We start from the raw sequence: 22,478 nt of genomic DNA, 5'->3' as shown, positions 1-22,478 counted from the left end.
GAGCCAGTTTGTGCAAGGAGAGATTAATTGCTTCTTTTTTGGGGGGGGTCCAAACCAACCCGTCATATCAGTCACAGTCGTGTGGCAGACCCTGTCACTGAAATGATGGGTTGGTTAAAGTGTGCATGTCCTGTTTTGTTTATACAACATAAGGGTGGGTGGGAGGGCCCAAGGATAATTCCATCTTGCACCTCTTTTTTCTTTTCTTTTTCTTTGCATCATGTGCTGATTGGGGAGGGTTTTTTGGAAGGGACATCCTGCGTGACACTGCAGTGCCACTCCTAGATGGGCCCGGTGTTTGTGTCGGCCACTAGGGTCGCTAATCTTACTCACACAGCTACCTCATTGCGCCTCTTTTTTTCTTTGCGTCATGTGCTGTTTGGGGAGGGTTTTTTGGAAGGGACATCCTGCGTGACACTGCAGTGCCACTCCTAGATGTGCCCGGTGTTTGTGTCGGCCACTAGGGTCGCTAATCTTACTCACACAGTCAGCTACCTCATTGCGCCTCTTTTTTTCTTTGCGTCATGTGCTGTTTGGGGAGGGTTTTTTGGAAGGGCCATCCTGCGTGACACTGCAGTGCCACTCCTAGATGGGCCCGGTGTTTGTGTCGGCCACTAGGGTCGCTAATCTTACTCACACAGCTACCTCATTGCGCCTCTTTTTTTCTTTGCGTCATGTGCTGTTTGGGGAGGGTTTTTTGGAAGGGCCATCCTGCGTGACACTGCAGTGCCACTCCTAGATGGGCCCGGTGTTTGTGTCGGCCACTAGGGTCGCTAATCTTACTCACACAGCTACCTCATTGCGCCTCTTTTTTTCTTTGCGTCATGTGCTGTTTGGGGAGGGTTTTTTGGAAGGGACATCCTGCGTGACACTGCAGTGCCACTCCTAGATGGGCCCGGTGTTTGTGTCGGCCACTAGGGTCGCTTATCTTACTCACACAGCGACCTCGGTGCAAATTTTAGGACTAAAAATAATATTGTGAGGTGTGATGTGTTCAGAATAGGCTGAAAATGAGTGTAAATTATGTTTTTTGAGGTTAATAATACTTTGGGATCAAAATTACCCCCAAATTCTATGATTTAAGCTGTTTTTTAGGGTTTTTTGAAAAAAACACCCGAATCCAAAACACACCCGAATCCGACAAAAATAATTCGGTGAGGTTTTGCCAAAACGCGTTCGAACCCAAAACACGGCCGCGGAACCGAACCCAAAACCAAAACACAAAACCCGAAAAATTTCAGGCGCTCATCTCTAGTGGCAACAGTACCCTCTGAAGTCGAGTTATTAAATGCTGTAGACTAGAGGTAATTTTACAATACTTTATATAGGGACTAATTCAGCAAGAGGTGTAGTTTTGTGAGAAATATATGAGATTGAGCTTAATTCTCAACATGACCCATTCCAGGAGGGACAATATACAATATGTTCTCTACCTGGACTTCCCTCTTAATATATGATTGGTGTCACTTGTGTTGAACTATTTAATTGATAAGAAAGGTATTTCAGCACAGGTGATTACAATCATAACTTCTAAAGGAGGTCCAGGTAGAGAGCATTTTGTACCTCATGGAATGTGTTGTGTTGGGCTGTATGAAATGTGTATATTAAATGTAACCCAATGGTGTATATTATATTTACACTAATAGTTTAATAATGCCTAAGTGTGATACCCACCAAAAAGAGCAGTCAATATATCTATATACAGTATACAGTATTGTATAACTTCAAGTACCCACAGCAATTGCTGAAAAGGTCACATGACCAGAGTCAGGTGGTCTGGGAGGAGACAGTTTGAAGACAGTGGCAGTTGGTCCAGGGGAGCTCTGAGGTAATGGTGGAAAGGGAAGGAGCTGCGCTGGGTGTCAGAGCAGTGCTGACAGGCTCCTATTCTGTCCCATAAATCCCTTGAAAAGTATAATAAAATTGAATTACCAGCTACCTCAGATAAGGCAAGGCCAGGGGAGCAGCCTGGCTGCGAGTGACAGAAGCAGGCAGAACATTCCCCTGAAGTCCCGGCATCTGGTGCACGAGCAATACAGACTGAGAGGTGAAGCAGGAGTTGTCTTATAAGGTGATGGAGGACTTGTAACACTTGAAAGCTTCACAAGAGGTATTGCAATTAAGCACTGCACCGCACACCTCAGTACCATGCAGTCCATAATTGAGGAGAGTGACCCTTTCAAAGTAATTCATTAATAACATAGGCATATTAGCCAAAAACTTCCTTATTTCAGTCAATATTACTATCTGTAAAATAAAGTGTAGGAAAGCACTACCCTGTCTTCAGCATATACTTACAGTAAGGATACAGCTTAATCAGTCAGGCTCTACAGAGGCATTATTAAGAGACTAAAGCCTGCATTAAATGTATTTCTGCCTACAAACATCTAACCATCCTGTCATCAGTCAGTACTAATGGATATTATTTCTGACAGCCAGGGACTCTCTACTTTAATCTCCTACCTACTTATTTGCCTAAGAGAACAGTCAGTAAAAGGATACAATAACTACTAAAATATTAACTTTGATTGCAGTTAATAGTGGAATGGAAAGCAATTCCTAACTATGGAGGGATTACAAATAGACCTCAGCAGAGATTGTTATTCAGCTAACTTTGGCAACTGTATTGAGTGAGCATCTACACACATTGCTGGCAATTGGATTAAACTGATTGGAGCAAGTTAACTGCTAATTCCTCTAACATAGACAGCATCCTTTTCTTGTTAAAAGTTTTGAATGTGCACCACCGAAAGAGAGCTCAATTAAATTGAATTGCTACTTAATTTGAGGTATAGCTCTAATAAGTAATAGTATGGTTGAAGTATAGTGTTATGCTTTTGTAAATTTGCTTAGTGACACTATTACTAAAGTGAATTTGGTTATGTCTGTGTACAGTTAATGTGCATGCATAACTTGAATGTTGCACCAGCAGAGATGGACTAGTTTTGGTGGTTGTCATTGGCTCTTCTTTTGTGCCACACTATAGTGTTGGGGGTATTGCATGAGTTCATTAACTGTGAGCTTTTATGTATGAACATTTTTTGTTCTTGTTGAGATGATCATTATTGACTGATCACCAAATTCATTGTTGAGAAGAGTTCTTTAATAAATTAGCATGGAAAGTATACATTGTTTCTACATTTATTCATTTGAGACTCCTATACTTACCTCTCTATGAAGAATGAAAGTGATTGGAGAACTGTGAAGTAAAACTAAAGGTAATACTACAAATACTTACCTGCATATCTTACTCAACTGTAGATTTCTCTAACGTCCTAGTGGATGCTGGGAACTCCGTAAGGACCATGGGGAATAGCGGGCTCCGAAGGAGGCTGGGCACTCTAGAAAGATCTTAGACTACCTGGTGTGCACTGGCTCCTCCCACTATGACCCTCCTCCAAGCCTCAGTTAGATTTCGTGCCCGGCCGAGGTTGGATGCACACTAGGGGCTCTCCTGAGCTCTTAGAAAGTTATAGTCTTAGAATTTTTTTTTTTTCAGTGAGACCTGCTGGCAACAGGCTCACTGCAGCGAGGGACTAAGGGGAGAAGAAGCGAACTCGCCTGCTTGCAGCCGGATTGGGCTTCTTAGGCTACTGGACACCATTAGCTCCAGAGGGATCGACCGCAGGCCCAGCCTTGATGTTCGGTCCCGGAGCCGCGCCGCCGTCCCCCTTACAGAGCCAGAAGCAAGAAGATGGTCCGGAAAATCGGCGGCATGAAGACTCTGTCTTCACCAAGGTAGCGCACAGCACTGCAGCTGTGCGCCATTGCTCCTCTCACACACTTCACACTCCGGTCACTGAGGGTGCAGGGCGCTGGGGGGGGGCGCCCTGAGGCAGCAATAAAAACACCTTGGCTGGCTAAAATACCTCAATATATGGCCCCAGGGGCTATATATAAGGTAAATACCCCTGCCAGAATTCCATAAAAAACGGGAGAATAGGCCGCGAAAAAGGGGCGGAGCCTATCTCCTCAGCACACTGGCGCCATTTTTCCCTCACAGCTCGGCTGGAGGGAAGCTCCCTGGCTCTTCCCAGCAATTCTACAGTACAGTAAAAGGGAAAAGAGAGGGGGGGCATTAAAATTGGCACTGTATACAGTATATTATATAAAAGCTATTAGGGACATAACTCAGTTAGTCCCTGTATATATATAGCGCTCTGGTGTGTGCTGGCATACTCTTACTCTGTCCCCCCAAAGGGCTTTTGTGGGTCCTGTCCTCGTTTAGAGCATTCCCTGTGTGTCTGCGGTGTGTCGGTACGGCTGTGTCGACATGTTGAATGAGGAGGCTTATATGGTGACAGAACAGAGGCCGATATATGTGATGTCGCCCCCTGTGGGGCCGACACCAGAGTGGATGGATAGGTGAAAGGTAATAACCGACAGTGTCAACTCCTTACATAAAAGGGTGGATGACGTAACAGCTGTGGGACAGCCGGCTTCGCAGCCCGCGCCTGCCCAGGCGTCTCAAAGGCCATCAGGGGCTCAAAAACGCCCGCTCTCTCAGATGGCAGACACAGATGTCGACACGGAGTCCGACTCCAGTGTCGACAAGGTGGAGACATATACACAATCCACTAGGAACATCCGTGACGTGATCCCGGCAATAAAAAATGTGTTATACATTTCTGACTTTAACCCAAGCACCTCTAAAAATGGGTTTTAGGTTTGGGGAGAAAAAACAGGCAGTGTTTTGTTCCCCCATCAGATGAATAAATGAAGTGTGTGAAAGCGTGGGTTCCCCCGTTAAGAAACTGGTAATTTATAAAAAGTTACTGATGGCGTACCCTTTCCCGCCAGGTGGATAAGTTACGCTGGGAGATATCCCCTAGGGTGGATAAGGCGCTCACACGTTTGTCATAAAAGGTGGCACTGCCGTCTTAGGATACGGCCACTTTAATAGGTACCTGTTGATAAAAAACAGGAGGCTATCCTGAAGTCTGTATTTACACACTCAGGTACTAGACTGAGACCTGCAGATAGTGCTGCTGCAGCGTGGTCGGTGACCCTGTCAAACAGGGATACTAGTTGGCAAACATAAAAACATATTAAAGACGTCGTCTTATATATGGGGGATGCACAGAGGGATATTTTGCCGGCTGGCATCCAAAATAAATGTAATGTCCATTCTGTCAGGAGGGTATTAGAGACCTGTCACTGGACAGGTGATGCTGACTTAAAAAGCGCATAGAGAGCCTTATAAGGGTGAGGAATTATTTGGGGATGGTCTCTGGGACCTCGTATCCACAGCAAATGCTGGGAAGAAATAAATTTACCTCAGGTTTCCTCACAGACAAAGGTACAGTCCTTTCGGCTTCAGAAAAGCAAGCGGGTCAAATGGCGCTTCCTTTCTGTACAGAGACAAGGGTAGAGGGAAAAAAGCTGCACCAGTCAGCCTGTTCCCAGAATCAAGATTCTTCCCCTGCCTCCTGTGAGGCCACACCATGACGCGGGTGCTCCACAGGTGTAGCCAGGTACGGTGGGGGGCCGTCTCAAAAATTTCAGCAATTAGTGGGCTCGCTCACAGGTGGATCCCTGTTTCTTTCAAGTAGTATTTCAGGGGTACAAGCTGGAATTCGAGATGTCTCCCCCCAGCCGTTTCCTAAAATATGCCTTGCTGACAACTCCCTCAGGCAGGGAGGCTGTGCTAGAGGCAATTAATAAGCGGTATTCCCAGCAGGTAATACTCAGGTGCCCCTACTTCAACAAGGACGGGGTTACTATTCCACACGGGTTGGGGTACCGAAACCGCATGGTTCGGTGTGACCCATTTTATATTAAAATCCTTGAACACAAAAATTCAAGTTCAAGATGGAATCGCTCAGGGCGGTTATTCCAAGCCTGGACGAGGGGGATTACATGGTATCCTGGGACATCAAGGATGCTTACCTGCATGTCCCCATTTACCATCCTCACCAGGAGTACCTCAGATTTGTGGTACAGGATTACCATTACCAAGTCCAGACACTGCCGTTTGGACTGTACATGGCACCGAGGGTGTTTTATCAAGGTAATGGCCGAAATGTTGATACTCCTTCAAAAAAAGGGAGTTGTAATTATCCCGTACTTGGACAATCTCGATATAAGGGCGAGGTCCAAGGAGCAGTTGGTAGTCGGGGTAGCACTATTTTGGAAAGTGCTACAACAGCATGGTTGGATTCTAAACAGTCTAAAATCACAGCTGGTTCCTATGACACGTCTACTGTTCCTGGGGATGGTTCTGGACATAAACCAGAAATAGTGTTTCTCCCGGAGGAGAAAGCCAAGGAGTTGTCATCTCTAGTCAGAGACCTCCTGAAGCCAAAATAGGTAGCGGTGCATCATTGCACGCGAGTCCTGGGAAAAATGGTAGCTTCCTACGAAGCAATCCCATTAGGCAGGTTCCATACAAGAACTTTTCAGAGGGACCTGTTGGACAAGTGGTCCGGATCGCATCTTCCGATGCATAGGCTGATAACCCTGTCTCCAAGGACCAGGGTATCTCTACTGTGGTGGCTGCAGAGTGCCCATCTTCAAGAGGGCCGCAGGTTCGGCATACAGGACTAGGTCCTAGTGACCATGGATTCCAGCCTTTGAGGCTGGGAGGCAGTCACACAAGGAAGAAATTTCCAGGGACTTTGGTCAAGTCAGGTTATTTCCCTACACATAAATATTCTGGACCTGAGGGCCATTTACAATGCCCTGAGGCCGGCAAGGCCTCTGCTTCAAAACCAGCCGGTACTGATCCAATCAGACATCACGGCAGTCGCCCATGTAAACCAACAGGGCGGCACAAGAAGCAGGATGGCGATGGCAGAAGCCACAAGGATTCTCCGATAGGCGGAAAATCATGTGTTAGCACTGTCAGCAGTGTTCATTCCCGGAGTGGACAACTGGGAAGCAGATCTTCTCAACAGACACGACCTCCACCCGGGAGAATGGGGACTTCCTCCAGAAGTCTTCCAATAGGATTGTACACCATTGGGAAAGGCCACAGGTGGACATGATGGCGTCCCGCCTCAACAAAAAGCTATAAAAGATATTGCACCGGATCAAGGGACCCTCAGGCGATAGCTATGGACGCTCTGGTAACACCGTGGGTGTACCAGTCGGTTTATGTGTTCTCCCCTCTGCCTCTCATACCAAAGGTACTGAGAATAATAAGAAGGCGAGGAGTAAGAACGATACTCGTGGATGGCCAAGAAGAGCTTGGTACCCAGAACTTCAAGAATTTATATCAGAGGACCCATGGCCTCTGCCACTCAGACAGGACCTGCGGCAGCAGGGGCCCTGTCTGTTCCAAGACTTACCGCGGCTGCGTTTGTCGGCATGGTGGTTGAACGCCGGATCCTGAAGGAAAAGGGCATTCCGGAGGAAGTCATTCCTACGCTTACTAAAGCCAGGAAAGAGGTTACAGCAACTCATTATCACCGCATATGGCGAAAATATGTTGCATGGTGTGAGGCCGAAAGGGCCCCAACAGAGGAATTTCAACTAGGTCGATTTCTGCATTTCCTGCAAGCAGGAGTGACTATGGGCCTTAAATTGGGTTCCATTAAGGTACAGATCTCGGCTCTGTCGATTTTCTTTCAAAAAGAACTAGCTTCAGTACCTGAAGTTCAGACATTTAAAAAAGGAGTGCTGCAGAGTCAGCCCCCGTTTGTGCCTCCTGTGGCACCTTGGGATCTCAACGTGGTGTTGAGTTTCTTAAAATCACATTGGTTTGAACCACTAAAAACCGTGGATCTGAAATATCTCACGTGGAAGGTGGTTATGTTATTGGCCTTGGCTTCTGCCAGGCGAGTATCAAAGTTGGCGGCTTTGTCTTGTAAAAGCCCTTATTTGATTTTCCATATGGATAGGGCAGAATTGAGGACTCGTCCCCAGTTTCTCCCAAAGGTGGTGTCAGCGTTTCACCTGAACCAGCCTATTGTGGTGCCTAGGCTACTAGGGACTTGGAGGACTCCAAGTTGCTAGACGTTGTCAGGGCACTGAAAATATATGTTTCCAGAACGGCTAGAGTCAGAAAATCTGACTCGCTGTTTATCCTATATGCACCTAACAAGCTGGGTGCTCCTGCTTCTAAGCAGACTATTGCTCGTTGGATTTGTAGTACAATTCAGCTTGCACATACTGTGGCAGGCCTGCCACAGCCAAAATCTGTCAATGCCCATTCCACAAGGAAGGTGGGCTCATCTTGGGCGGCTGCCCGAGAGGTCTCGGCTTTACAACTTTGCCGAGCAGCTACTTGGTCAGGGGCAAACACGTTTGCAAAATTCTACAAATTTGATACCCTGGCTGAGGAGGACCTGGAGTTCTCTCATTCAGTGCTGCAGAGTCATCCGCACTCTCCCGCCCGTTTGGGAGCTTTGGTATAATCCCCATGGTCCTTACGGAGTTCCCAGCATCCACTAGGACGTTAGAGAAAATAAGAATTTACTCACCGGTAATTCTTTTTCTCGTAGTCCGTAGTGGATGCTGGGCGCCCATCCCAAGTGCGGTTTATCTGCAATACTTGTACATAGTTATTGTTAACTAAATCGGGTTATTGTTGAGCCATCTGTTGAGAGGCTCTATTGTTTCATACTGTTAACTGTGTTTCATATCACGAGTTGTACGGTTTGATTGGTGTGGCTGGTATGAGTCTTACCCGGGATTCAAAATCCTTCCTTATTGTGTACGCTCGTCCGGGCACAGTACCTAACTGAGGCTTGGAGGAGGGTCATAGTGGGAGGAGCCAGTGCACACCAGGTAGTCTAAGATCTTTCTAGAGTGCCCAGCCTCCTTCGGAGCCCGCTATTCCCCATGGTCCTTACGGAGTTCCCAGCATCCACTACGGACTACGAGAAATAGAATTACCGGTGAGTAAATTCTTATTTCTCTAACGTCCTAGTGGATGCTGGGGACTCCGTCAGGACCATGGGGATTAGCGGCTCCGCAGGAGACAGGGCACAAAAAGTAAGCTTTTAGGATCACATGGTGTGTACTGGCTCCTCCCCCTATGACCCTCCTCCAAGCCTCAGTTAGGTTTTTGTGCCCGTCCGAGCAGGGTGCAATCTAGGTGGCTCTCTTAAAGAGTTGCTTAGAAAAAGTTTTTAGGTTCTTTATTTTCAGTGAGTCCTGCTGGCAACAGGCTCACTGCTACGAGGGACTTAGGGGAGAGAAGTGAACTCACCTGCGTGCAGGATGGATTGGCTTCTTAGGCTACTGGACACCATTAGCTCCAGAGGGAGTCGGAACACAGGTCTCGCCCTGGGGTTCGTCCCGGAGCCGCGCCGCCGACCCCCCTTGCAGATGCTGAAGATTGAAGAGGTCCGGAACCAGGCGGCAGAAGACTTTCAGTCTTCATCAGGTAGCGCACAGCACTGCAGCTGTGCGCCATTGTTGTCAGCACACTTCACACAGCGGTCACGGAGGGTGCAGGGCGCGGGGGGGGGCGCCCTGGGCAGCAATGTATAATACCTGTATGGCGAAAATAAGAATTTACTTACCGATAATTCTATTTCTCGTAGTCCGTAGTGGATGCTGGGCACTCCGTAAGGACCATGGGGAATAGCGGCTCCGCAGGAGACTGGGCACATCTAAAGAAAGCTTTAGGATCACCTGGTGTGCACTGGCTCCTCCCCCTATGACCCTCCTCCAAGCCTCAGTTAGGATACTGTGCCCGGACGAGCGTACACAATAAGGAAGGATTTTGAATCCCGGGTAAGACTCATACCAGCCACACCAATCACACTGTACAACTTGTGATCTGAACCCAGTTAACAGCATGATAATAGAGGAGCCTCTAGAAAAGATGGCTCACTACAACAATAACCCGAATTTTTTGGTAACAATAATTATGTACCAGTATTGCAGACAATCCGCACTTGGGATGGGCGCCCAGCATCCACTACGGACTACGAGAAATAGAATTATCGGTAAGTAAATTCTTATTTTCTCTGACGTCCTAGTGGATGCTGGGAACTCCGTAAGGACCATGGGGATTATACCAAAGCTCCCAAACGGGCGGGAGAGTGCGGATGACTCTGCAGCACCGAATGAGAGAACTCCAGGTCCTCCTCAGCCAAGATATCAAATTTGTAGAATTTTACAAACGTATTTGCTCCTGACCAAGTAACTGCTCGGCAAAGTTGTAAAGCCGAGACCCCTCGGGCAGCTGCCCAAGATGAGCCCACCTTCCTTGTGGAGTGGGCATTTTAAGATTTTTGGCTGTGGCAGGCCTGCCACAGAATGTGCAAGCTGAATTGTACTACAAATCCAACGAGCAATCGTCTGCTTAGAAGCAGGAGCACCCAGTTTTTTGGGTGCATACAGGATAAACAGCGAGTCAGATTTTCTGACTCCAGCCGTCCTGGAAACATGTATTTTCAGGGTCCTGACCACGTCAAGCAACTTGGAATCCTCCAAGTCCTTAGTAGCCGCAGGTACCACAATAGGTTGGTTCATGTGAAATGCAGAAACCACCTTAGGTAGAAAATTTGAGGACGAGTCCTCAATTCTGCCCTTTCAGAATGAAATATTAAGTAAGGGCTTTTATATGATAAAGCCGCCAATTCTGACACCCGCCTGGCTGAAACCAGGGCTAACTCGTCACTTCCATGTGAGATATTTTAAGTCCACAGTGGTGAGTGGTTCAAACCAATGTGACTTTAGGAAACTCAACACACATTGAGATCCCCAAGGTGCCACTGGAGGCACAAAAGGAGACTGTATATGCAGTACCCCTTTTACAAATGTCTGAACTTCAGGCACTGAAGCCAGTTCTTTTTGGAAGAAAATCGACAGGGCCGAAATTTGAACCTTAATGGACCCTAATTTTAGGCCCATAGACAGTCCTGTTTGCAGGAAATGGAGGAAACGACCCAGTTGAAATTCCTCTGTAGGGGCCTTCTTGGCCTCACCCCACGCAACATATTTTCGCCAAATGCGGTGATAATGTTTTGCGGTTACGTCTTTCCTGGCCTTGACCAGGGTAGGGATCTTCAGGATCCGGCGTTCAACCGCCATGCTGTCAAACGCAGCCGCGGTAAGTCTTGGAACAGACAAGGCCCTTGCTGGAGCAGGTCCTTTCTTAGAGGTAGAGGCCACGGTTCGTCCGTGAGCATCTCTTGAAGTTCCGGATACCAAGTCCTTCTTGGCCAATCCGGAACCACGAGTATAGTTCTTACTCCTCTCCTTCTTATGATTCTCAGTACTTTTGGTATGAGGGGCAGAGGAGGGAACACATACACTGACTGGTACACCCACGGTGTTACCAGAGCGTCCACCGCTATTGCCTGAGGGTCCCTTGACCTGGCGCAATATCTGTCTAGTTTTTTGTTTAGACGGGACGCCATTATGTCCACCTTTTGTTTTTCCCAACGGTTTACAATCAGGTGGAAGACTTCTGGGTGAAGTCCCCACTCTCCCGGGTGAAGGTCGTGTCTGCTGAGGAAGTCTGCTTCCCAGTTGTCCACTCCCGGAATGAACACTGCTGACAGTGCTATCACATGATTTTCCGCCCAGCGAAAATCCTTGCAGCTTCTGCCATTGCCCTCCTGCTTCTCGTGCCGCCCTGTCTGTTTACGTGGGCGACTGACGTGATGTTGTCCTATTGGATCAATACCGCCTGACCCTGAAGCAGGGGTTTCGCTTGACTTAGGGCATTGTAAATGTCCCTTAGTTCCAGAATGTTTATATGAAGAGATGTCTCCAGGCTTGACCATAAGCCCTGGAAATTCCTTCCCTGTGTGACTGCTCCCCAGCCTCGCAGGCTGGCATCCGTGGCCACCAGGACCCAGTCCCGAATGCCGAATCTGCGGCCCTCTAGAAGATGAGCACTCTGCAACCACCACAGGAGGGATACCCTTGTCCCTGGTGACAGGGTTATCCGCTGAAGCATCTGAAGATGCGACCCGGACCATTTGTCCAGAAGGTTCCACTGTGCGTGGAATCTGCCGAATGGGATTGCTTCGTAGGAAGCCACCATTTTTACCCAGAACCCTTGTGCATTGATGCACTGAGACTTGGTTCGGTTTTAGGAGGTTCCTGACTAGCTCGGATAACTCCCTGGCTTTCTCCTCCGGGAGAAGCACCTTCTTTCTGGACTATGTCCAGAATCATCCCTAGGAACAGAAGACAAGTCGTCGGAACCAGCTGTGATTTTGGAATATTGAAAATCCAATCGTGCTGCCGCAACACTACCTGATATAGTGCTACACCGATCTCCAACTATTCCCTGGATCTTACCCTTATCAGGGAATCGTCCAAGTAAAGGATAACTAAAATTCCCTTCCTTCGAAGGAATATCATCATTTCGGTCATTACTTCAGTAAAGACCCGGGGTGCCGTGGACCATCCCTACGGCAGCGTCCGAACTGATACAGTTCTGTACCATAACCTGAAATACCCTTGGTGAGAAGGGTAAATTTTGACATGAAGGTAAGCCTCCTTGATGTCCCGAGACATCATGTAGTCCCCTTCTTCCAGGTTTGCAATCACTGCTCTGAGTGACTCAATTTTGAATTTGAACCTCTGTATGCAAGTGTTCAAAGATTTTAGATTTTAGATTTTAAAATCGGTCTCACCGAGCCGTCTGGCTTCGGTACCACAATAGTGTGGAATAATACCCCGTTCCCTGTTGCAGGAGGGGTACCTTGATTATCACCTGCTGGGAATACAGCCTGTGAATGGCTTCCAAAACTGCCTCCCTGTCAGCGGGAGACGTCGGTAAAACAGACTTTTGGAAACGGCGAGGGGAATACGTCTCGAATTCCAATTTGTACCCCTGAAATATTATCTGAAGGATCCAGGGGTCTACTTGCGAGTGAGCCCACTGCGCACTGAAATTCATTGAGAACGGGACCCCACCGTGCCTGAACTTGTAAAGCCCTAGCGTCATACTGAGGGCTTGGCAGCGGCGGAAAAGGGTTTCTGTTCCTTGGAACTGGCTGATCTCTGCAGCCATTTTCCTCTCCCTCTGTCACGAGCAGAAAAGAGGAACCCTTTTGTCCGCCTGCCAACCAGGACTGCGCCTGATAATACGGCGTCTTATTTTGAGAGGCGACCTGGGGTACATCCCCTCTTTTAAGGCAATACTTCCAAATGCCGTTTGGAATCCGCATCACCTGACCACTTTACTGGAATAATTGGACAACGCACTTATACTTGATGCCAGTCGGCAAATATTCCGCTGTGCATCCTGCATATATAGAAATGCATCTTTTAATTGCTCTATAGGCAATAATATACTGTCCTTATCTAGGATATCATATTTCCAGTCAGGGAATCCGACCACGCCAACCCAGCACTGCACATCCAGGCTGAGGCGATTGCTGGTCGCAGTATAACACCAGTATGTGTGTAAATACATTTTAGGATACGCTCCTGCTTTCTATCAGCAGGATCCTTAAGGCCGGCCATCTCAGGAGAGGGTAGAGCCCTTGTTTTTACAAGCGTGTGAGCGCTTTATCCACCCTAGGGGGTGTTTCCCAACGCACCCTAACCTCTGGCGGGAAAAGGTATACTGCCAATAACTTTTTAGAAAATATCAATTGTTATCGGGGGGAAACCCACGCATCATCACACACCTCATTTTATTTCTCAGATTCAGGAAAACTACAGGAAGTTTTTCCTCACCAAACATAATACCCCTTTTTTTTGGTGGTATTCATATTATCAGAAAAGTGTAAACTTTTTTCATTGCCTCAATCATGCAATGTGTGGCCCTATTGGAAATCACGGTTGTCTCTTCACCGTCGACACAGGAGTCAGTACCCCTGTCGGCGTCTGTATCTGAGGTAACGGGCGCTTTAGGGCCCCTGTATGAGACGTCTGGATATGCACAAGCTGAGTAGCCGGCTGTCTCATGTCAACCACTGTCTTTTATACAAAGCTGACACTGTCACGCAATTTCAACAGTACATCCACTCAGGTGTCGACCCCCTAGGGGGTGACAACACTATTTCAGACACTCTACTCCGTCTCCTCATCATTTTTCTCCTCATACATGTCGACACCAACGTACCGACACACAGCACACACACAGGGAATGCTCTGATAGAGGACAGGACCCCACTAGCCCTTTGGGGAGACAGAGGGAGAGTTTGCCAGCACACACCAGAGCGCTATATATATACAGGGATAACCTTATATAAGTGTTTTTCCCTTTATAGCTGCTGTATTGTTATATACTGCGCCTAATTTGTGCCCCCCTCTCTTTTTTAACCCCTTTCTGTAGTGTAGTGACTGCAGGGGAGAGCCAGGGAGCTTCCCTCCAACTGAGCTGTGAGGGAAAATGGCGCAGGTGTGCTGAGGAGATAGGCTCCGCCCCTTTCTCGGCGTCCTTATCATCCTTTTTCTGTATGTTTTGGCAGGGGTTAAATGCATCCATATAGCCCAGGAGTTATATGTGATGCATTTATTTTAGCCATATAAGGTTTTTTTATCGATTTATTGCGTCTCAGGGCGCTGCCCCCCCCAGCGCCCTGCACCCTCAGTGACCGGAGTGTGAAGTGTGCTGAGAGCAATGGCGCACAGCTGCGGTGCTGTGCGCTACCTTATCTGAAGACAGGATCGTCTTCTGCCGACGATTTTTCCGGACCTCTTCGCTCTTCTGGCTCTGTAAGGGGGACGGCGGCGCGGCTCCGGTGACCCATCCAGGCTGAACCTGTGATCGTCCCTCTGGAGCTAATGTCCAGTAGCCTAAGAAGCCCAATCCACTCTGCACGCAGGTGAGTTCGCTTCTTCTCCCCTTAGTCCCTCGATGCAGTGAGCCTGTTGCCAGCAGGTCTCACTGAAAATAATAAACCTAAACTAAAACTTTCACAAAGAGCTCAGGAGAGCCCCTAGTGTGCACCCTTCTCGTCGGGCACAGAAATCTAACTGAGGCTTGGAGGAGGGTCATAGGGGGAGGAGCCAGTGCACACCAGGTGATCCTAAAGCTTTCTTTAGATGTGCCCAGTCTCCTGCGGAGCCGCTATTCCCCATGGTCCTTACGGAGTTCCCAGCATCCACTAGGACGTCAGAGAAAAATACATCACATATAGCCCTTGAGGCTATATGGATGTATTTAACCCCTGCCAGATATCACAAACTCCGGAGAAGAAGCCCGCCGAAAAGGGGGCGGGGCCTATTCTCCTCAGCACACAGCGCCATTTTCCCTCACAGAAATGCTGGTGGGAAGGCTCCCATGCTCTCCCCTGCACTGCACTACAGAAACAGGGTTAAAACAGAGTGGGGGGGCACTGATTTGGCGATATGAATATATATTAAATGCTATAAGGGAGGAACACTTATATAAAGGTTGTCCCTGTATAATTATAGCGTTTTGGTGTGTGCTGGCAAACTCTCCCTCTGTCTCCCCAAAGGGCTAGTGGGTCCTGTCCTCTATCAGAGCATTCCCTATGTGTGTGCTGTATGTCGGTACGTGTGTGTCGACATGTATGAGGAAAATGTTGGTGAGGAGGCGGAGCAAATTGCCTGTAATGGTGATGTCACTCTCTAGGGAGTCGACACCGGAATGGATGGCTTATTTATGGAATTACGTGATAATGTCAACACGCTGCAAGCCGGTTGACGACATGAGACGGCCGGCGATCAAATTAGTACCTGTCCAGGCGTCTCAAACACCGTCAGGGGCTGTAAAACGCCCATTTACCTCAGTCGGTCGACACAGACCCAGACACGGACACTGATTTCAGTGTCGACGGTGAAGAAACAAACGTATTTTCCTTTAGGGCCACACGTTAAGGGCAATGAAGGAGGTGTTACATATTTCTGATACTACAAGTACCACAAAAAAGGGTATTATGTGGGATGTGAAAAAACTACCTGTAGTTTTTCCTGAATCAGATAAATTAAATGAAGTGTGTGATGATGCGTGGGTTTTCCCCGATAGAAAATTATTGGCGGTATACCTTTTCCCGCCAGAAGTTAGGGCGCGTTGGGAAACACCCCTTAGGGTGGATAAGGCGCTCACATGCTTATCAGAACAAGTGGCGGTACCATCTACAGATAGGGCCGTACTTAAGGAGCCAGCTGATAGGAGGCTGGAAAATATCCTAAAAAGTATACACACACATGCTGGTGTTATACTGCGACCAGCGATCGCCTCAGCCTGGATGTGCAGAGCTGAGGTGACTTGGTCGGATTCCCTGACTAAAAATATTGATACCCTTGACAGGGACAGTATTTTATTGACTATAGAGCATTTAAAGGATGCATTTCTATATATGCGAGATGCGCAGAGGGATATTTGCACTCTGGCATCAAGAGTAAATGCGATGTCCATATCTGCAAGAAGATGTTTATGGACACGACAGTGGTCAGGTGATGCAGATTCCAAACGGCACAAAGATGTATTGCCGTATAAAGGGGAGGAGTTATTTGGGGTCGGTCCATGGGACCTGGTGGCCACGGCAACTGCTGGAAAATCCACCGGTTTTTACCCTAAGTCACATCTCTGCAGAAAAAGACACCGTCTTTTCAGCCTCAGTCCTTTCGACCCTATAAGAGTCATATCTGCCCAGGGATAGAGGAAAGGGAAGAAGACTGCAGCAGGCAGCCCATTCCCAGGAACAGAAGCCCTCCACCGCTTCTACCAAGTTCTCAGCATGACGCTAGGACCGTACAGGACCCCTGGATCCTACAAGTAGTATCCAAGGGGTACAGATTGGAATGTCGAGACGTTTCCCCCTCGCAGGTTCCTGTAGTCTGCTGTACCAATGTCTCCCTCCGACAGGGAGGCAGTATTGAAAACAATTCACAAGCTGTATTCCCAGCAGGTGATAATAAAATTACCCCTCCTACAACAGGGAAAGGGGTATTATTCCACACTATATTGTGGTACTGAAGCCAGAAGGCTAGGTAAGACCTATTCTAAATCTGAAATATTTGAACACTTACAAAGGTTCAAATCCAGATGGAGTCACTCAGAGCAGTGATAGCGAACCGGGAAGAAGGGGACTATATGGTGTCCCGGGACATCAGGGATGCTTACCTCCATGTCCCAAAATTTGCCTTTCTCACCAAGGGTATCTCAGGTTCGTGGTACAGAACTGTCACTATCAGTTTCAGACGATGCCGTTGGATTGTCCAAGGCACCCAGGGTCCTTACCAAGGTAATGACCGAAATGAGGATTCGTCTTCAAAGAAAATGGACGACCTCCTGATAAGAACAAGGTCCAGAGAACAGTTGGAGGTCGGAGTAGCACTATCTCAAGTAGTTCTACGACAACACGGGTGGATTCTAAATATTCCAAAACCGCAGTTGTTCCGACGACACGTCTGCTGGTCCTAGGGATGATTCTGGACACAGTCCAGAAAAAGGTGTTTCTCCCAGAGGAGAAAGCCAGGGAGTTATCCGAGCTAATCGGGATCCTCCTAAAACCAGGAAAAGTGTCAGTGCATCATTGCACAAGAGTCCTGGTAAAAATGGTGGCTTATTACGAAGCGATTCCATTCGGCAGATTTCACGCAATAACTCTTCAGTGGGATCTGCTGGACAAATGGTCCGGATCGCATCTTCAGATGCATCAGCGGATAACCCTATATCCAAGGACAAGGGTGTCTCTCCTGTGGTGATTACAGAGTGCTCATCTTCTAGAGGGCCGTAGATTCGGCATTCAGGATTGGATGCTGGTGACCACGGAGGCCAGCCTGAGAGGCTGGGGAGCAGTCACACAGGGAAAAAATTTCCAGGGAGTGTGATCAAGTCTGGAGAATTCTCTCCACATAAATATACTGGAGCTAAGAGCAAATTTATAATGCTCTAAACTTAGCAAGACCTCTGCTTCAAGGTCAGCCGGTATTGATCCAGTGGGATAACATCACGGCAGTCGCCCACGTAAACAGAAAGGGCGGCACAAGAAGCAGGAGGGCAGTGGCAAAACTGCAAGGATTTTTCGCTAGGCGGAAAATCATGTGATAGCACTGTCAGCAGTGTTCATTCCGGGAGTGGACGACTGGGAAGCAGACTTCCTCAGCAGGCACGACCTCCACCCGGGAGAGTGGGAACTTCATAGGGAAGTTTTCCGCATGATTGTGAACCGTTGGGAAAGACCAAAGGTGGACATGATGGCGTCCCGCCCGAACAAAAAACGGGACAGGTATTGCGCCAGGTCACGAGACCTTCAGGCGATAGCTGTGGATGTCCTGGTAACACCGTGGGTGTAACAGTCGGTGTATGTGTTCCCTCCTCTGCTTCTCATAACCAAGGTATTGAGAATTATAAGACGTAGAGGAGTAAGAACTATACTCGTGGCTCCGGATTGGCCAAGAGGGACTTGGTACCCGGAACTTCAAGAGATGCTCATAGAGGACTAATGGCCTCAGGAGCTAAGAAGGGACTTGCTTCAGCAAGTACCATGTCTGTTCCAAGACTTACCGCGGCTGCGTTTGACGGCATGGCGGTTGAACGCCGGATTCTAAGGGAAAAGGCATTCCGGAAGAGGTCATACCTACCCTGGTCAAAGCCAGGAAGGAGGTGACCGCACAACGTTATCACCACATGTGGTGAAAATATGTTGCGTGGGTGAGGCCAGGAAGGCCCCACGAAGAAATTTCAACTAGGTCGATTTCTGCACTTCCTGAAAACAGGAGTGTCTATGAGCCTCAAATTGGGGTCCATTAAGGTTCAAGTTTCGGCCCTGTAGATTTTCTTCCAGAAAGAATTGGCTTCAGTTCCTGAAGTCCAGACATTTGTCAAGGGAGTATTGCATATACAGCCCCTTTTGTGCCTCCAGTGGCACCGTGGGATCTCAAAGTAGTGTTGGGATTCCTCAAATCATATTGGTTTGAACCGCTCAAATCTGTGGATTTGAAATATCTCACATGGAAAGTGACCATGCTGTTGGCCCTGGCCTCGGCCAGGCGATTGTCAGAATTGGCGGCTTTGTCTTACAAAAGCCCATATTTGATTTTCCATTCGGATGGGGCAGAACTGGGACTCGTCCCCAGTTTCTTCCTAAGGTGGTGTCAGCGTTTCACCTGAAACAACCTATTGTGGTGCCTGCGGCTACTAGGGACTTGGAGGACTCCAAGTTGCTAGACGTTGTCAGGGCCCTGAAAATATATATATATATATATATATATATAATTCCAGGACGGCTGGAGTCAGAAAGTCTGACTTGCTGTTTATATTGTATGCACCCAAAAAGCTGGGTGCTCCTGCTTCTAAGCAGACTATTGCTCGTTGGATTTGTAGTACAATTCAACTTGCACATTCTGTGGCAGGCCTGCCACAGCCAAAATCTGTAAATGCCCATTCCACAAGGAAGGTGGGCTCATCTTGGGCGGCTGCCCGAGGGGTCTCGGCTTTACAACTTTGCCGAGCAGCTACGTGGTCAGGCGGGAACACGTTTGTAAAATTCTACAAATTTGATACCCTGGCTGAGGAGGACCTGGAGTTCTCTCATTCGGTGCTGCAGAGTCATCCGCACTCTCCCGCCCGTTTGGGAGCTTTGGTATAATCCCCATGGTCCTGACGGAGTCCCCAGCATCCACTAGGACGTTAGAGAAAATAAGATTTTACTTACCGATAAATCTATTTCTCATAGTCCGTAGTGGATGCTGGGCGCCCATCCCAAGTGCGGATTGTCTGCATTACTTGTACATAATTATTGTTACAAAAATCGGGTTATTATTGTTGTGGGCCATCTTTTCAGAGGCTCCTTCGTTGTTATCATACTGTTAACTGGGTTCAAATCACAGGTTGTACGGTGTGATTGGTGTGGCTGGTATGAGTCTTACCCGGGATTCAAGATCCTTCCTTATTGTGTACGCTCGTCCGGGCACAGTACCTAACTGAGGCTTGGAGGAGGGTCATAGGGGGAGGAGCCAGTACACACCATGTGATCCTAAAAGCTTACTTTTTGTGCCCTGTCTCCTGCGGAGCCGCTAATCCCCATGGTCCTGACGGAGTCCCCAGCATCCACTACTGACTATGAGAAATAGATTTATCGGTAAGTAAAATCTTATTTTTTCCTTTCATTTCTACTATCACTATAATTGTACCTAAGTGTCACATGAGTACTGTTTATACATCTATAAACATCTCCATCTATAAGTAGCTCCATCTACTGTAATTGAAAAACAACTATTTTATAACACAGGACCCAGACAACTAGACAGGGAGGAGAAGCTGGGATTCCTGTGTCACTTAAGGCCAGTACTGACGGGAGAGATGTGTGCTGAGCGATCTTAACACAGACCGCTCAGCGCACATCTCTCCACACACAATGTGTGCTGAGCGATGGGGAGGGGGACGTGGGGGGCCGCTCACTTCACACAGTAGCACTGGCGATAGCGATGCGTGGGGCCGCGCATTGCTATCGCTGGGGGGGCATACACACGACAGATCCGTGCTTAAAAACTAAGCTATCTAGTCAGATTCACTGGCGTGCGCAGCACATTTTATTAGGGGGTGCACCGTCGGAGGGGTGTGTCTAGTACCGCCTTTTGGGCGTGTTTAGTACCATCTATTGATGGTCAACACATATAAAATATCCATCTTTGTACCAATCCTAATAAAGCAGATACATTGTCAGATGTTGTGGTGTGAACCAAACAAACACCCCTGATGGCACTCACTGCAATTACACTGCTCCTCCTCAGCCTGGTCTTGCTGCCCCACTCTTTCCCCTGCAAGCTCCTAAGAGGAACGCTGGCTGCATGCTGCTCCTCATCAGTGGCTGGCGTTGGCATAGCATAGAAGGAGAGAGGTGTGTATGTGGCGGGTGTGACGGGTGGGCATGCGAGCAGCATGACGTAATCACATCACACTGTTTTTGTACATGGAGGTGGAGCTGGGAATTTGAAAGCCGGTGTCAGTGGCACCCTTGATTAACCCAGGCGTCCAGTCAGTAATGCATTCCTGACAGGGTGCAGCGCAGAGGGGACAGTAATCAGCCTGCTCGGCGATCGCTGCATCAGGCATGTGAGATCGGGGTGCCAGACATTAGGGGGTGCCTGCGCGCACCAGGCACCCCCCCTGCGCACACCTATGGTCAGATTGCTTACATTTTAAACACGGATCTCTCCTTGTGTACCCCCCTTTACAGCTGTCTCAACCCTCTTATCTCTCCCCTGGTTGGAAAGCTCCACCAGTATCTCACGAAACCTGATATTCCTGTGTCTCTCCCTGCACTACATACCGTCCTTCTTGCATTCTGGCTGCCTGGCTCTGCTGCTGCATAAGAGGGAAAGCTAGTAATGTCAGTGTGCTCCGGCTGGGGGGCCCTATTACAAAGAGGTACCGTATGCCCTGCACTCCCCTTAATCTGGCTATGCAGTGTATACATTCAAGGGACACATAATATCATACCTCCCAACTTTCATATTTTCTAAAGAGGGACACACGCTCCAGAAAAGGGGGCGTGGTATATGAAAAAGGGGCGTGACTTCATGAGAGGACCTGCAATCGCTAGCCCCGCCCCATTTTCATAATTGAGGGGGCATGCCCAGTGCTCTATGAGCTGCTGGCATGCCCCCTCTCCTCCTGTTTCCAGTGAATAGACGCTGTGCGCTTGTGCACAGCGTCTATTCACGGCTGCTCTGCTAAGCCGGGCAGCGATGACAGGAGCCTCCCGACTGCCCCCCCCCCCCACCCCCACCGTGGGACACTGTGGCCCGCGGGTGGGACAACGGGACAGTCCAAAAAAAACAGGACTGTCCTGCGAAAATCGGGACAGTTGGGAGGTATGTAATATTTTGGGGAAAAACAAAACACCAAGCTAAGATTAAATGATAAATAGGCCCCTTACTACATACTGTCCTGCTTGCATTCTGGCTGCCAGGTTCTGCTGCTGCATAAGAGAGAAAGCTAGTAATGACAGTGTGCTCCAGGTGGGGGGCCCTATGACAAAGAGGTACCGTATGCCCTGCACCCCCCTTAATCTGGCTATGCAGTGTATACATTCAGGGGACACATAATATTTGGGGGAAAAACAAAACACCAAGCTAAAATTAAATGATAAATAGGCCCCTTAGGAGTGATATTCTTGTTTTCACTCTTTACGAATGTGCTCCAGCCAATCAGCTCCTAACTCTAGGTGTTTCAAAAATGACAGTTTGGAGCTGATTGGAGCTGCATTTATCATTCGTAACGTGTTAAGAAGACTATGGGGTCTATTTATTAACATTATTTTTACTAAAATAATGTGAAAAGGGAGTTTTCACACCCTTTTCACATTATTTTAGTATCACCTGAATGTATTAAAGGGCATTTGGAGCAGTTTTCATGAAAAAACTGCTCCAAACACTTTAATTAATTTTTTTTAGTATCCCACATCACATTCCCCATACTTACAATGGGAAATGTGATGTGGCCAAATTTACTAAAAAAAAAAAAAAATGTGAAAAAATACCGCAGTGTACACTGTGATAATCTCGCCAGCTCAGGCTGGCGAGTTCACAGGGCAACACTGCGATAATGTGGAGAAAACTGAGCGGTGATCTGGCAGAGTGATCAGCTATGTGTGTTTGATGGACACACAAGCTTATTACAGTGTAAAAATTTT

The 22,478-nt window shown here is 48.0% G+C and overlaps 1 long non-coding RNA gene across 1 annotated transcript in view; it reads left to right on the top strand.

Annotated features, from left to right (window-relative positions):
* Window positions 1-1,673: 1,673 nt before the first annotated feature.
* The window catches only part of LOC134911817 (uncharacterized), a 108,448-nt gene continuing 87,643 nt past the window's right edge, over window positions 1,674-22,478 (top strand). Inside the window, exon 1 of the long non-coding RNA XR_010176866.1 lies at window positions 1,674-2,110. This is a non-coding gene — a long non-coding RNA (uncharacterized LOC134911817). The remainder of the gene's footprint in view (window positions 2,111-22,478) is intronic.

This window comes from Pseudophryne corroboree, chromosome 4 (genome assembly GCF_028390025.1).
Source record: "Pseudophryne corroboree isolate aPseCor3 chromosome 4, aPseCor3.hap2, whole genome shotgun sequence".
Classification (NCBI taxonomy): Eukaryota; Metazoa; Chordata; class Amphibia; order Anura; family Myobatrachidae; genus Pseudophryne; species Pseudophryne corroboree.
The sequence above is the reverse complement of the archived record's forward strand: the minus strand, read 5'-3'. Positions and strand labels throughout refer to the sequence as shown.